This window comes from Myotis davidii, unplaced genomic scaffold (assembly GCF_000327345.1).
Source record: "Myotis davidii unplaced genomic scaffold, ASM32734v1 scaffold309, whole genome shotgun sequence".
NCBI classification, from domain to species: domain Eukaryota; kingdom Metazoa; phylum Chordata; class Mammalia; order Chiroptera; family Vespertilionidae; genus Myotis; species Myotis davidii.
In genome coordinates this window covers 7786649-7792992 of record NW_006383013.1, presented here as the reverse complement: position 1 = coordinate 7792992, position 6344 = coordinate 7786649, and the positions used below count along the sequence as shown (strand labels likewise).

The following is a 6344-nucleotide window of genomic DNA, read 5'->3' as shown; positions in this document are numbered from 1 at the left end:
TCACATTGAGGCTTTGGAGTGTAAAACACTTTGGGAGTATCAGGACAGGGCATCAAGCTCATCTTAGGAGAGTTCTCTACCTTGCTAGTCTGTGGGAAGAGACAAACAAGCCTCAGCAACAGAAGTTTTAGTTAGCTGCTTAGAGGGGCAAGTATGAATAACCCACCTGAAGCCTTCCCATGAGAGAAGGTGGAGGTGGTCCTAGCCTAGCAGCCCATTTACAAAATAATGAAGCCATCCAGAGAGAGGTTACTTTAGTACCAGAACTGCCTCTCCAAGGTCTTCTTAGGCTAGTAGACATATGAAGGTCAACCATACAGATCTAAGAACTGACAATGATCAGTGTTACATTCACTCCTCTAGTTTTGCTGTAATGTGTGGAAACCAATCACAGGTAGCTTGTTCAATAACTTATGTTTATAGAATTGTTCAACATAAACTTAATATAAAATTACCTAAGATACCTGGACTAAACCTTTCTACTTGTTACCCTCCTCCCTCCACCACTCCCCCCCACACACACACATACACAGACACACACATACACATCTGGAGAAACAGTCAAGGTTAAAGGACCTCACAATTTTAATCTCAAGGCGTGTGCTTTTTTTAAAAAAAAATATATTGATTTTTTACAGAGAGTAAGAGAGAGGGATAGAGAATTAGAAACAGCAATCAGTTGCCTCCTGCATACCCCCTACTGGGGATGTGCCTGCAACCAAGGTACATGCCCTTGTCAGGAATCAACCCTGGGGCCCTTCAGTCCTTAGGCTGATCCTCTATCCACTGAGCCAAACCGATTCGGGAAAGGCATGTGCTTTCAATGATCTATAGATTGCCTTGTCTAGGTCCATGGGTCACCTTATGCATATGCATGATTTTTTAAAAACAAGATACCTCCTTGGCCAATTCTGTGATTAATTTGTTGACATGAGGCTCTTGTCAGAGAAATCCAGTGGAAAACCTTAGGAGAGTGCAGAGGCAACCTAAAGCCTTGCAGTGGGAGCAGGTAACACAAGACATTGAAACCCCATGATTTTTACACTGCATAGTGTGAAACTGGTTCCTCTAGGGAAGCGGTTCTCAACCTGTGGCTTGGCTTCCCTTTGGCAGTCAAACGACCCTTTCACAGGGGTCGCCTAAGACCATCCTGCATATCAGATATTTACATTATGATTCATAACAGTAGCAACATTACAGTTATGAAGTAGCAACGAAAATAATTTTATGGTTGGGTCACAACATGAGGAACTGTATTTAAAGGGCCAGAAGGTTGAGAACCACTGCTCTAGGGGTATTGATGTTCATCCTGTAACATATGTGCAAATAAAGCAAACTTAAAATGTTCATTTGAGATCTGATTTATATACTTTCTGTTTCTGCTAATTCCACCCCTGTGGCTGTGGGTTTTATATTATGTAAATTTTGCAACCTTAATATGTTAATGTGAAAAGAAAAACTATAGAGACCCTCAATGGGATTGTAGAAAGATCTCATGTGTGGTCATAACTGGAGTTAGAGTCTTAAATCATATACCCTTATGCACTAGTGAAAGAAGTTTTAAGAAAACTACATAGGGAGAGAGAAAAAAAATGCAACAGAGAAAGATAATATTTTGTTTTTGTTAAATCTCTAGTCTTGCAGAGCAAAACATATTTCCCAAAGGATGTAAATTCAATAAGATGTGTAATGGTGTCATTATAGCACATCTTGCAAAGGAGGGATGGGAGGGGGGGTTTAGGAAGGTAGGTACAGAGGAGGAATGATTGTTTGCTTTGCACCGTAATGTAGGAAATGCCTCCAGGGTTCCCTATTAGAAAATGTTGTCTAGCTTTATTTAATTAGTTATTTATGAAAATTATTTGCATATAGAAACATTGTGTAAGCAATATCAATTTAGTTCTTTTGAGGCACTTTGAATCCAGTTTGGAATAGGTATGCTAATACAATTACAAACTACTGGTACAGCATAATCATTTAGAATGTGTACTTTGAAATAGATAACTGTATGCTACATCATGAATCTGCTATTAGTGCTTCTGTACATTTGGGCAAGTTATTTAACTTATTTAATTATGCTTCATCATCTATGAAATGAATTATAATACATCATTGACTTGTGTTAAAATAATCATGTATTTAAAATGCTACAATGGGGAAAAAGTCTTAATATATGTGATTTTACCTTTGAAACATTGTCTTATTGTCATATTTTTATTGTCTCATAAAATTTAGTCTGTTTTTCTCACTTTACCAGTAACAAGTATTGAGCTACTTCAATGTGCCATATACTATAAGGGCTGCTTCTAATAAAATGGTGAGCTGAAAAAAACATAGTCAATACCCACAAGTAATAAAGAAGATCAGCAAATAATCAATCAGTTACTAAATACTGATAGAGGAAGCAAATTGATCAACAAATTGATAGTGAAAATATTCCTGGGACATTCCTACTGAAATTGAGCATGACTGATTTCTGCTTGGCTTACTATAATATTTAAATTTAAAGTTTTTAAAAATAATTTTGGCATCAGAGAAAGGAAGGATGCTCAGTATAGTTTATCTTACTATGGAGAACTTTGGAAATATCTAAAGGTACAACAGCATAGAATTGCTTCAATATGTTTGTGTGCATGTGTGTATATGTACTAAGCATCTACTAAAAATGATGTGATCGACTAATATTCATTTAACTAGTTCTCTTTGTAAATAAAGAAAATAGAATAGAAGAAAGCAGGCACAGTAGGTAGTATTTTAGTTTTCTTGCATACAAGCCATTGCACAATGAGTTATCCACATGGAGCTTATATCTACACAGAGTTATAACAGCAAACGATGGAGGACAAACTAAAAAAATGTTATATTTCCCTCTAGGTCAGTGGTTCTCAACATTCCTAATGCCATGACCCTGTAATAAAGTTCCTCATGTTGTGGTGACCCCCAACCATAACATTATCTTCGTTGCTACTTCATAACTGTAATTTTGCTACTGTTATGAATTGTAATGTAAATATCTGATATGCAGGATGCATTTTCAATGTTACAAATTGAACATAATTAAAGCATAGTGATTAATCACAAAACAATATGTAATTATATATGTGTTTTCCAATGGTCCTAGGCGACCCCTGTGAAAGGATCGTTTGACCCCCAAAGGGGTCCCGATCCACCAGATGAGAACCACTGCTCTAGGTAATGATATTATGAACTTTTTTTTTTTCATTTTGGGCTTTTCATTGTTTCCAAAGGTTATTTATTATTTTAGAAAGTAGGAAAGTGCACATAAGAAATATCCCACATTTTATGGTAATGGCAAAAATACATTCCAAGTCATCAGTATTGTTCTCTTTCTTTCCTAGAACATTAAATTATCTTGATCTGTGAGTACTTTATTAATTTGAGTTGAAGGGTTCTACATTCTTCCAAACTCAGAGAATTTCTATCACACAAGCAACCTGGTGACAGATCCATTGCACCTCAGGTAGATAACAGCACTTTTTTTGCTTCATTCTAAAGTGTGCAATGAATTGCCTTCCTTGTGCTTTCTTTTACTTTGTATTAAGAGGAGCTTTGGAAATTATTAAAACTGCTGAAGCATCAGCTATCTTCCCTGAGTTACAGAAAAAGGAAAGGAATTAAAGAAGAAACCCTACTTCTACGTGACCTAAAAGGGTAGACCCGAGGCAATGATAAGTTGTCCCAATACTAGAGTTTTCCAAGGGCCAAATGGAGATTTTTATTTTTTTAAAAGACAATTACCTTAAGATTACTATTTCTTTTTATTTCTACTGATTATCTGTGGATATATTCTGCTTTAGGGGTGTTTTTGCTGTGCGGTAGTTGTTTTTCCTTTAGAGACCCATCGTACTCCAGTTTCAAGCATAAAAGAAACATGGAAGTTAATTTTAGTGCTACCTCTTGTGTAAGTTCTTGAGCTCTAATTATACTGTAACCACTAGGATTAAAGCTGGGCTGCAATATTCAATTCAAATCCACAGGCACAGATTTAGCAATTGTCCCATACAGAGAACAACCTCAATTCTACCAGATTCCCTGTGTTTCTTCATATGTTCCTAGAATTCCCAAAACTCAGGTCGTGATTTTCCACTAATAACCTACAAATAGTCTTTTCAACCAAGTATATTTCATAGATTTATAAATATAAGCATTGGCTGCACATCTAGCTTAACATATTTTAAAATTGTATTACCCTTATTTTTTATTCTTTGAATGAGGAGAAAGCTTTTCTGAAGAAAGTTCCTCATGAACATTTGGCAAATGTAACATACCATTACACTCTAGATATACGTATAATTTTAAATGTAAAAATTTAAATATTTCCTCAAATATTTTGGAAATCTTAGGTGATAACTTTAATAAATTGGTCAAGTGTCACCGAAACTGAGAAATAAAACCTTTTAAAAATTATAATTTGTGTATTCTAAACTAGACAACCTGAAATGAAAGGACAAGATTGCATTATCTCAGAATGATAAGTAATTTCTGGCCCTGGCTCAGAATCATATAATTATATTCTTTTTATAAAATGGTGAAATTGCTATATTTGTGGGAAGTGAAAGATTTGGCTTCAGTGCTTCCCTAGAGAGTCAGTCTCATGGTAGTTGGCAGTGAACCAAGTCCTGAAAATCAGAGGCATCAGCATGAATAGAGCATCTTCTGATAATAAAAGCATAATATGCAAATTAGACTGGATAGCCGAGCCACCTTCCGGACATCTTTCTGGACATCTTTTTGGACGACCTTCTGGACGAAGCCGGGCCTGCAAGCTGAGGCAAGTTGCCATGGCTGCGAGGGCCAAGCCCCTTGCACGAATTTTGTGCATCGGGCCTCTAGTAGTTCCCTAATATGGCTGGTGAAGCACAGTGAAAAACAGGAGTGACTATCAGGTGTCTTATGTTTCAGCTAAACTACACGTGCAATTCCTCACTTTTCTACATTTAATTGGTTTCTTGGTTTGACCTTGGGAATGTATGAATGTTTTACTTAAGTATATGACAACCATCATTGCTACTCTTTTTTAAAAAATATATTTTATTGCTTTTTTACAGAGAGGAAGAGTGAGAGATAGAGAGTTAGAAACATCGATGAGAGAGAAATATCGATCAGCTGCCTCCTGCACATCTCCCACTGGGGATGTGCCCGCAACCCAGGTACATGCCCTTGACCAGAATCGAACCTGGGACCTTTCAGTCCGCAGGCCTATGCTTTATCCACTGAGCCAAACCGGTTTTAGCCATTGCTACTCTTTATATAGAAATTGAAGGGACCTGAATAAATCCTAGATATAATCCTAGAATTTAGAGATATAGAATCTTGTCTTTAATTTAGATAGAGCTTTCAAGTAAAAATCTATTATGTGAAAATATAATAGAAACTATCTGCTGGCTGGGTGAGAATGGGCAATAATTGATCTCTCTGAGATAATTCATTTGTATTAATATTAGAATCATAATTGTATTTGTTACAGGACCATGAAGATTGAGCAAATCAGACTTCTCCCCCGGATTCCTTGGTAATCTGTCAGTGGGAGGTCCTTGTTCCCGGTCCCTCGCATTTTTCAGCCCCGCCGAGCCCTACAAGCCTCAGCTATGCGTGAGTGCATCTCTATCCATGTTGGCCAGGCCGGTGTCCAGATCGGCAATGCCTGCTGGGAGCTCTACTGCCTGGAACACGGCATCCAGCCCGATGGCCAGATGCCAAGTGACAAGACCATTGGCGGGGGAGATGACTCCTTCAACACCTTCTTCAGTGAGACGGGCGCTGGCAAGCATGTGCCCAGGGCAGTGTTTGTAGACCTGAACCCACAGGTCATTGATGAAGTTCGCATTGGTACCTACCACCAGTTCTTTCACCCTGAACAGCTCATCATATGCAAGAAAGATGCTGCCAATAACTATGCCTGTGGACACTACACCATTGGCAAGAAGGTCTTTGACCAAATTTGGAAACTGGCTGACCAGTGCACAGGTCTTCAGGGCTACTTGGTTTTCCACAGCTTTGGTGGGGGAACTAGTTCTGGCTTCACATCCCTGCTGATGGGATGGCTCTCTGTCAATTATGGCAAGAAGTCCAAGCTGGAGTTCATCTACCCAGCACCCCAGGTTTTCAGAGCTGTGGTTGAGCCTTACAACTCTATCCTATCACCCACACCACCCCGGGACACTCTGATTGTGCCTGCATGGTTGACAATGAGGGAGGCCAGGTATGATATTGAGTGCCCAACCCACACTAACCTTAACTGCCTTAGGAACCTGATTGTGTCCTCCACCACTGCTTCCCTCAGGTTAGATAGAGCCCTGAATGCTGATCTGACTGAATTCCAG

General features: G+C 38.5%; 1 pseudogene; it reads left to right on the top strand.

The window, feature by feature from the left end:
- Nucleotides 1–5514: 5514 nt before the first annotated feature.
- LOC102765957 lies at nucleotides 5515–6344 on the top strand (annotated as a pseudogene).